Below are 11,169 nucleotides of genomic sequence, written 5' to 3'. Positions count from 1 at the left end.
TGTTTCTGAGGCAGAATGTCATGTGATGACAGGGAACAGGTGATGGAGCAAGTGTCTCACCTCATGGCAGATAGAAGGCAAGGGTGCTGGGAGGCAAGAGCAAGAGAAACAGGGGGCCCAGGACAAGACAGTCTTCAAGGACACAGCCAAGTTACCTACTTCCTTCCTGTCTCCTAGTCCCCACCTCCTCAAGTTTCTACCACCTCCTAGAAAGGCCACCAGCTGGGGACCAAGCTTTTAACACATGATCCTTTGGAGAATATTTCAGTTCCAAACTCCAATGAATGATGGAGTTTTAAGAGAAGAGTCCAACATTCTATATTATCTGCTTCCTATTTCACATGAATAAAACATACCTCTTATTCCATAACAAGGTAAATTTCTGGTACCATTGAGAATGCTGTGTTATGTTAATCCAGGGAATTAAAGAAAAGGCAATAGACCCCCCTCCTTAAAAAAAGCTATTAGTACATATTCATCGTACAAAATATTGGGTTTTATTTTGATATATTCCATGCATGCATATAATGTACTTTGATTATATCCACCCTTACTGCTACCCTCTTTGACTTTTCTCTCCATTTCCCTTGTGTGTCAATACTACAACTGAGAAAAGAGAAGTATTACTTGAGTGAACATAAATAAAAAAGAGAATTTTAAGATGCAGTATGAATTACAGCAAGCTTTGACCATAAGCTTGGAACTTGTTATACTCCTGCCTCAGGGATTACAGGCATGGGCCACCATAGTGGGCTGTTTTTCTACTTATGGTGACAGGAATTTCAGAAACAGGTGAGTAAATTGAGGAGTCATCTTGTGATTGTCAGTAAGTCATGTGGGCATACTTTTAAGAGGAAGGGGTGCACTTAATCTGTGGGGTCTCTGCTCATTTCTTAATTGAATTATAGGACACCCAGATATGTGTAGAGAGTTGGAGAATAACTTGGTGTGGAAAACTCTAAACATTTGGTGTCAGAAGTGTTCTGGAGTATATTATGAAAGAGGACACCTGGTTAGTTGGAGCATTACAGATACCTTTCAACCTTCCAGTGGACCATAGTCCCATCTTCTCCATTGAGTTCTGCACCTCAGTCTCACTGGGGACCCTATTGTACATTGTTTCCTTCCTTTGCTACTCTGCCTCATCCCAAGAGGTATTATCTGCTATCTATATGCCATTTCTGCATTCTTTGGAGCCTTCTTTTACTTCTTTTAGTAGAAAACCACCTTTAATTGTTAATTCTTTTTACTTTTTCAGTGCTAGGGATTAAACCCAGGGCCTCAGGAATGAATAAGTCTATATTAAGTTTTCCTTATTCAAATGATTTATGTGGTTTCTGGACTTTGATGGAATCATCTAAACCACAATAACTTAGTACCTGTTAAAGGAGGGTGCTGAATTGCTCACAGCATGTGAGAAAGAGTAACTGAGGCATTAATCAATTTAGTAAAATGGTTAACTCCAACAATAAGGAAAGGAGAAGGATGAGGATGGAAGCAATAGTGTTCATCTCTTTACTCCAAAATTTTTGTGCCCGCATCTCCCTCTCAGTCTACTTCAGAATTATATCATCTGATTTAGAATGTGAAGACATTAATGCTACATCATGTTGCTCAGAATTTCTTGGCCATACCATTTTCAGCATGTTTTGCTTGTTTCACTTAACTGCTTAATCTTTCCTCTCAACTTACCTGTTGGTACTTGGAATATAGATTGACTCATTATGGTGCCAAGTGGCAACATAGGGGTTACAAAATTGAGGTCAACTGAAGTCACATATGAAAGAACCCATGACCAATCTTTGTTTCCACTTGCTTCATTTCCTCATGTATTTTTATAATATGATTTTAGCTGTGATCAATGACTGATGCCAGAGAAACTGTGGTTGGAGTTAATATACACTACAGTGTCATATGATCAACCCAAACTGAGTCATAGAACATATGCAGTTTATACAGATCAATTTCAAGCAAGGCATTAGATGACAGCATCAAAAGCCTATCAAAAAAAAAAATCCTGAGACCAGGCAGATTCACAGCTGAGTTGTACAGGACCTACAAGGAAGAATTAATACCAAATACTCCTCAAATTATTCCATGAAATAGAATAGGAAGTAGTCCTTCTGAACTCACTCTACAAAGTCAGTATCATCCTGATACCAAAACCAGACTGAGACACACTAAGGAAAGAAAATTTCAGACCAATATCCCTGATGAATATTTAGGCAATAATTCCCAATGACATTCTGGCAAACTTCATACAAGAGCATATTAAACAAGTAGTACACCATGATCAAGTGGGGTTCTTTCCAGGGATGCAAAGTTGTTTCAACATATGGAAATCAAAAAATATAATTGATCACATCAATAGACTTAAAGATAAGAATCATATGATTTTATCAATTGATACAGAGGAAGAATTTGACAAAATACAGCACCCTTCCATGTTCAAAACACTAGAAAAACACGAAATAGTAGGAACATACCTCAACATTGTAAAAGCTATCTATGCTAAACCCTAGGCCAACATCATTCTAAATGGTGAAAATTTGGAAGCATTGTTTCTAAAAACTGGAACAAGACAGGGATGTCCCCTTTTACCACTTCTATTCAATATAGTCCTTGAAAAACTCTGGCCAGAGCAATTAGACAGATGAAGGAAATTAAAAGGATACAAATAGAAAAAGAACTCAAATTATTATTTGTTGGTGACATGATTCTATACTTAGAGGGTCTAAAAAACTTCCCCCGGAAAACTTGTGGAATTAATGAATGAATTCAGCAAAGTAGAAGGATATAAAATCAACATCCATATATCAAATGCATTTCTGTACATCAATGATGTACTCTGACAGAGATATTAGGAAACCTATCCCATTTGCAATGGCCTCAAAAAATATATAAAATCCTTGGGAATGAACTTATCCAAATAGGTGAAAAACCTCTACAATGAAAACTACAGAACACTAAAAAATGAAATTGAAGGAGATCTTAGAAGATGAAAAAAATCTCCCATGCTCTTGGATAGGCAAAATTAATATTGTCAAAATGGCCACATTACCCAAAACACTATACAGATTCAATGCAATTCCAATTAAAATTCCAATGTCATCCCTTATAGAAATAGAAAAAGCAATTATGAAATTTATTTGGTAAAATAAGAGACTCAGAATAGCCAAAGCAATCCTTATGAAGAAGAATGAAGCAGGAGGCATCACAATACTAGACCTTAAACTATACTGCAAAGCTATAGTATCAAAAACAGCAGGGTATTAGCATCTATATAGACATGTAGACCAATGGTACAGAATAGAGGGCACAGAGACAAACCCAAATAAATACAGTTATCTTATACTAGACAATGGTACCAAAAAGATAGCCTCTTCAACAAATGGTGCTGGGAGAACTGGAAATCCATTTGCAGCAAAATGAAAATAAACCCCCAACTCTCTCCATGCACAAAACTCAAAGTGGATCAAAAACCTAGGAATTAGTCCAGAGACCCTGTGCCTAACAGATAAAAAGTAGGCATAAATTTTAATCAGGTCAGATTAGGCCCTGACTTCCTTAAAAAAGAGTCCTAAAGCACAAGAAATAAAATCAAGAATTAATAAATGGGATGGACTCAAACTAAAAAGCTTCTTCTCAGTAAAAGAAACAATCAATGAGGTGAAGAGAGCCTATGTTTTCGGATCAAATTTTTGCTGTGCACACGTCATATAGAGCACTAATCTCCAGGATTTATAAAGAACAAAAAATTAAATTACAAAAATTAAATTACAAAAAATTAAAACAAACAAACCAGACAATCCAATCAACAAATGGGCTAAGGATCTGAATGGATACTTTTCAGAAGAAGATATACATTTAGTCAACAAATATATAAAAATGTTCAACATTTCTAGTAATTAGAGAAATGGGAATCAAAACTACTCTAAGATTTCATCTCACACCAGTCAGAATGGCAGTTATCAAGAAACAAACAATAATAAATGTTGGTGAGGATGTGGGGGGGAAAGGTACACTCATACATTGCTGGTGGGACTGCAAATTGGTACAACTACTCCACGATAGCTAAACTGTGGAGCCAACCTAGATGCCCTTCATTGGATGAATGGATAAAAATTAAATAAAATTTTACTCAGCAATAAAAGAGAATAAATCATGGCATTTGGAGGTAAATGGATGGTGTTGGATAAGATATTGTTAAGTGAAGTTAGCCAATCCCCCCAAAAAACTAATGCCAAATGTTTTCCCTGATATAAATAGGCTGACTCATAGTGGGGTAGGAAGGGGGAGCATGGAAGGATCAGATAAATTCTAGATAGGGGAGAAGTGTGGGTGAGAAAGAGAGGAGGCAGGGGATTAGCAATGATGGTGGAATGTGATGGGCATCATTATCCAAAGTACATGTAAGAAGACATGAATTGGATATCAATCTACTTTATATACAGAGATATTAAAAAATGTGGTATATACGTGTAATAAGAATTGCAATACAAAAAAAAAAACAAAGTACATATGTAAAGACATGAATTGGCATACACACACAAAAAAGTTATTGGAATGCTCAGAATCAGATTGTTTTTTTTTTTTGATGTTGTTTTTGCTTTTTTTACAATTTTTTTCTCCTTTGAGATTATAATGAACATGGTCACATCACAAGTAAAGTCAGAATTAGGACAGAGAATGCTCCAAAGGCTGGTTTGGTCATCCGAGATCATTAAAAATGGCTGATCTCTAACAATATGTACAAGATTATAAAATGCAAATAAAAAAATATAAATAAGTTTTCCTTTTTCAAAGTACTTTTAAGAAAAAAAAGCATAGCCTTGGAAGTATTGGTTACGTTTTCCTCCCCTGTTGCAAATTCACGTTGTGGTTTTGGTTGGGTGGTGAAGAGCGCATGTCATCAGCTGGTGGCACTGCCCGAGGTGGGCGAGCGCGTGGGCGGGCCTCTCTACTTGAAGGTGACCACGTTTAGATTGTGAGACGGAAAGTGGAGGGTGAATAGGTCAGGTGGCCTTTTATTTTTAGTTTAACTTTTCCTTTTTTGCTGTCCAGTCATCCTCATCGGTCTTCTTCTTCTTGGTATCAATATCATCCTCATCATCGTTAGCTGCCCATTTGCCTGTAGCTGCCTCAGTCTCCTCATCTTCATCTGCATCCTCTTCCTCACCATCACCTTTCTCCTCCTCCTTTTCCTCACCACCTTCTTCCTGTTCTTCATCTACCTCATTGTCAGCCTCCTTCTCCCCATTTTCCTCTTTACAATTCCCATTAGCAGGGGGTCTCTTCCATTCTCTGCCTCCTCCACAACTTCCTTCTCCTTTAAGTCCTTGGTGGTGATTTCAGAGCTAGTGTCCACAGCCACATCTGACATGGTGGGGCAGGCCAGTGATCCCATATAGTGGGTTAAAAAGGAAACTAGAGTTCAGGGACTGTGGTGATAAAGCTGCCGGAGTCCGTGACTGCAGAGGAGGTGTGCGGAGGTGGTTGTGGCAGTGGGGAGCTGTACCCAGGAACAATGCAAAGATGGGTTTTCAGAGCAGCCAGTGGAGATGAGAGGTTTTGCTCCAGCATGTGCTCCCCCATGATGAGCTGAGTCCCCCAAAGCATCAGGGCAATCCATGTGTTCAGTTATAGTCACTGAACAAATATTTATTAAGTAGCCATGATATGGCAGGCTCAGTAATCCCAGGCTTTTGAAACACATTCATACCACCATGAAATTTATATTCCAGAGGAAATTTGGACATCAATCAAATAATGAAGACTAAAACTGTAAGCTGAAAAAGCTTATGTATGCTTATACGTGTGTTAAAAGGATTTCCCAGGGTTACTTTTACCGTACATAAGTTTTAGCTGCCTAAAAACTTTGTGTAAGGTGAATAGCTTTTTTCTCTTACCCTATCCCAAAAACTCTTTATATATATATATATATCACTGGGAATGTGCCTATGTGATTAAGCACCTGTGGGTTCAATCTCTACTTCAAATATATATATATACATACAGAGAGAGAGAGAGAGAGAGAGAGAGAGAGAGAGAGAGAGAGAGAGAGAAGGAAGAGAAAAAAATATTCACCTTACACAAAGTTTTTAGGTAGGTAGAAATATTTTTGTAGTAGAGATGGAACCAAAGGGTACTTATTCACTGAGGCACATTCCCAGCCCTTTTTATTTTTTATTTTGAGACAGAGTCTTGCTCAGTTGTCTAGATCCTTGCTAAATTTCTACATCTGGCCTCCAATTTGTAATCCTCTTGTCTCAGCCTCTTGAGTTGCTGGATTTATATGTGTGTGCCATTGTGATCAGCTTTTTATTTTTCTTGAATGCACTGATCTTTAGTTTCCAGACACAGTTTCCATGTGTGTATACCTGAGGAAGCACCCAGTTGAAGATGAAGGTTTCCCTCACCCCAGGAGGCACCCTGCTACCTCTTCTTGTCTTAACTACCTCCTCAGCCTGCCAAAGAGCTCCTCATATGACTCTGTCACCACAGCTTCTATTTGTCTATTCTTTAACTTCACATATTTGGAATCCTACATCATCTGGCATTTTTATTTATGTCTTGTTTCCTTAATCCCTTCCACGTTTTTAAGAGTCCTTTTTTAAAAACTTGATTTTATTCACATGCTTTTTTTAATGTGGTGCTGAGGATTAAACCTAATGCCTCGCACATGCTAGGTAAGCTGACTACCCCTGAGTCACAACCCTAGCCCCAGAGTTTTAAGATTTCTTGTCTGCACCTTCATACCTTCTCTGTCTTCCTTCTGGAAATTGCCTTTCTCTCTGCCACATTCTAGCCACAAGGGGGCAGCAGAAGCCGAGGAAACCGGGTGATATTGCCTGGGTGGCCTTTCCATTGGCCCAAGAGCAATCTGGCATCCATGGTGCAATATTTTTTTATTTGTCAATGAACTTTTATTTATTTATATGTGGGGCTGACAGTTGGACTAGGTGCCTCACACATGCTAGGCAAGCGCTCTACCACTGAACCACAACACCAACCTCACATTCCCTCCTTAAAAGTTATGTATTTTGAAAATGCAGCTAACAAATATGTACACATATTATTCAGCGTATAAGAACAAATAGATATAAGGGTAAATTTTTTTTTCGTAATTTTTTTTAATTTATTTATTTTTATTGATTGTTCATAACATTACAAAGCTCTTGATATATCCTATTTCATACATTAGATTGAAGTGGGTTATGAACTCCCAATTTTACCCCAAATGCAGATTGCAGAATCACGTCGGTTACACATCCACAATTTTACATAATGCCCTATTAGTAATTGTTGTTTCTGCTACCTTTCCTATCCCCTACTATCCCCCCTACCCTTCCCTCAAATCTTCTCTCTCTACTCCATCTACTGTAAATCATTTCTCTCCTTGTTTATTTTCCACTTCCCCTCACAACCTCTTATATGTAATTTTGTATAGCAATGAGGGTCTCCCTTCATTTCCATGCAATTTCCCTTTTCTCTCCCTTTCCCTCCCATCTCATGTCTCTGTTTAATGTTAATCTCTTCTTCCTGCACTTCCTCCCTGCTCTGTTCATAGTTGTCCTCATTATATCAAAGAAGACATTTGGTATTTGTTTTTTAGGGATTGGCTAGCTTCACTAAGCATAATCTGCTCTAGGGCCATCCATTTCCCTGCAAATTCCATGATTTTGTCGTTTTTAAGTGTTGCGTAATATTCCATGGTGTATAAATGCCACATTTTTAATCCATTCATCTATTGAAGGGCATCTGGGTTGGTTCCACAGTCTAGCAATTGTGAATTGTGCTGCTATGAACATCAATGTGGCAGTATCCCAGTAGCGTGCTCTTTTAAGGTCTTCAGGGAATAGTTCAAGAAGGGCAATAGCAGGGTCAAATGGTGGTTCCATTTCCAGCTTTTCGAGGAATCTCCATACTGCTTTCCAAATGGGCTGCACCAATTTGCAGTCCCACCAGCAATGTACAAGTGTACCCTTTTCTCCACATCCTCGCCAGCACTTGTTGTTGTTTGACTTCATAGTGGCTGCCAATCTTACTGGAGTGAGATGGTATCTTAGGGTGGTTTTGATTTGCATTTCTCTGACTGCTAGAGATGGTGAGCATTTTTTCATGTATTTGTTGATTAATTGTATATACTCCTCTGAGAAGTGTCTGTACAGGTCCTTGGCCCATTTGTTGATTGGGTTATTTGTTATCTTATTGTCTAATTTTTTGGGTTCTTTGTATACTCTGGATATTAGGGCTCTATCTGAAGTGTGAGGAGTAAACATTTGTTCCCAGGATGTAGGCTCCCTATTTACCTCTCTTATTGTTTCTCTTGCTGAGAAAAAACTTTTTAGTTTAAGTAAGTCCCATTTGTTGATTCTTGTTATTAACTCTTGTGCTATGGGTGTCCTTTTAAGTAATTTGGAGCCTGACCCCACAATATGTAGATTGGAGCCATCCTTTTCTTCTATCAGACGCCTAGTCTCTGATTTGATATCAAGGTCCTTGATCCATTTTGAGTTAACTTTTGTGCATGGTGAGAGAAAGGGATTCATTTTCATTTTGTGGCATATGGATTTCCATTTTTCCCAACACCATTTGTTGAAGATGCTATCCTTCCTCCATTGCATGCTTTTAGCCCCTTTATCAAATATAAGATAGTTGTAACTTTGTGGATTAGTCTCTGTGTCCTCCATTCTATACCATTGGTCCACCCGCCTGTTTTGGTACCAGTACCATGCTGTTTTTGTCACTATTGCTTTGTAATATAGTTTGAAATCTGGTATCGCTATACCGCCTGATTCACACTTCCTGCTTAGAATTGCTTTTGCTATTCTGGGTCTTTTATTTTTCCATATGAATTTCATGATTGCTTTATCTATTTCTACAAGAAATGACATTGGGATTTTGATTCGCATTGCATTAAACCTATGGAGAACTTTTGGTAATATCGCCATTTTGATAATGTAAGTTCTGCCTATCCATGAACATGGTATATTTTTCCATCTTCTAAGATCTTCTTTTACTTCTCTTTTTAGGGTTCTGTAGTTTTCATTGGATAAATCTTTCACCTCTTTTGTTAGATTGATTCCCAAGTATTTTATTTTATTTTTTTGAGGATATTGTGAATGGAGTGTTTTTCCTTATTTCCCTTTCAGAAGTTTTGTCACTGATATACAGAAATGCCTTTGATTTATGCGTGTTGATTTTATATCCTGCCACTTTGCTGAATTCATTTATTAGTTCTAGTAGTTTCTTTGTAGACCCTTTTGGGTCTTCTAGGTATAAAATCATATCATCCGAAAATAGTGATAATTTAAGTTCTTCTTTTCCTATTTTTATGCCTTTAATTTCTTTCATCTGTCTAATTGCTGTGGCCAGTGTTTCGAGAGCTATGTTGAACAGAAGTGGTGAGAGAGGGCATCCCTGTCTTGTTCCAGATTTTAGAGGGAATGCCTTCAATTTTTCTCCATTCAGAATGATGCTAGCCTGAGGCTTAGCATAGATTGCTTTTACAATGTTGAGGTATGTTCCTGTTATCCCTAGATTTTCTAGAGTTTTGAACATAAAGGGATGCTCTACTTTGTCGAATACTTTTTCCGCATCTATCAAGATGATCATATGGTTCTTTTCTTTAAGTCTATTGATGTGGTGAATAACATTTATTGATTTTCAAATATTGAACCAGCCTTGCATCCCAGGGATGAATCCTACTTGATCATGGTGCACAATTTTTTTGATATGTTTTTTAATCTGCTTCGCCAGAATTTTATTGAGGATTTTTGCATCTAGGTTCATTAGAGATATTGGTCTGTAGTTTTCTTTCTTTGAGGTATCTTTGTCTGGTTTCGGAATCAGGGTGATGTTGGCCTCATAGAATGAATTTGGAAGAGCTCCCTCTTTTTCTATTTCCTGAAATAACTTGAAAAGTATTGGTATTAATTCTTCTTTAAAGGTTTTGTAAAACTCCGCTCTATATCCATCCGGTCCTGGGCTTTTCTTGGTTGGTAGTCTTTTGATTGCTTCTTCTATTTCATCCATTGATATTGGTCTGTTCAAATTGTGTGTATCCTCCTGAGTCAGTCTGGGCAAATCATATGACTTAAGAAATTTATCCATGTCTTCACTGTCTTCTAATTTATTGGAATGTAGGTTTTCAAAATAATTTCTAATTGTCTTCTGTATTTCTGTAGCATCTGTTGTGATATTGCCTTTTTCATCCCATATGTTAGTTATTTGAGTTCTCTCTCTTCTTCTCTTTGTTAGCATGGCTAAAGGTCTGTCAATCTTATTTATTTTTTCAAAGAACCAACTTTTAGTTTTGTTAATTTTTTCAATAGTTTCTTTTGTTTCAATTCCATTGATTTTCGCACTGATTTTAATTATTTCTTGCCTTCTGCTACATTTGCTGTTGTTTTGCTCTCCCTTTTCTAGGGCTTTTAGATGAAGTGTGAACTCATTTATTTGTTGGTTTTTTCTTTTTTTGAGGAATGACTTCCAGGCGATGAATTTCCCTCTTAAAACTGCTTTCATTGTGTCCCATGGATTCCAATATGTTGTGTCTGTATTTTCATTTATCTCTAAGAATTTTTAAATTTCCTCCTTTATGTCCTCTGTAACCCATTGATCATTCAGTAACATATAATTCATTTTCCATGTGATGTAGGAGTTTTCCTTCCTTCTTTTATCATTGATTTCCAGTTTCATTCCATTATGATCAGATAAGATGCATGGTATTATCTCCACCCCTTTATATTTACTGAGTGTTGCCCTATGGCATAATATATGGTCTATTTTTGAGAAGGATCCATGTGCTGCTGAGAAAAAAGTATATCCATTTGATGATGGTTTATATATTCTATATATGTCAGTTAAGTCTAAGTTATTGATTGTGGTATTGAGTTCTATAGTTTCTTTATTCAACTTTTGTTTGGAGGATCTGTCCAATGGTGAGAGAGGTGTGTTGAAGTCACCCATAATTATTGTGTTGTGGTCTATTTGATTCTTTAACTTGAGGAGAGTTTGTTTTATGAATGTCGCAGCACCATTATTTGGTGCATAAATATTGATAATTGTTATGTCTTGTTGGTGAATGGTTCCTTTTAACAGTATATAATGTCCTTCCTTATCCCTTTTGATTAACTTAGTCTTGAAGTAGATTTTATTCGATAT

The 11,169-nt window shown here is 37.2% G+C and overlaps 1 pseudogene; it reads left to right on the top strand.

Moving 5' to 3' along the window:
- The first annotated feature begins 1,491 nt into the window (after positions 1-1,491).
- Positions 1,492-1,869, top strand: LOC101969637 (protein cornichon homolog 4-like; annotated as a pseudogene).
- The last annotated feature ends 9,300 nt before the right edge of the window (positions 1,870-11,169 follow it).

Source organism: Ictidomys tridecemlineatus, chromosome 8, assembly GCF_052094955.1.
Source record: "Ictidomys tridecemlineatus isolate mIctTri1 chromosome 8, mIctTri1.hap1, whole genome shotgun sequence".
NCBI lineage: Eukaryota > Metazoa > Chordata > Mammalia > Rodentia > Sciuridae > Ictidomys > Ictidomys tridecemlineatus.
Note: the sequence above shows the minus strand (reverse complement) of the source record. Positions and strands in the feature narration are given on the sequence as shown.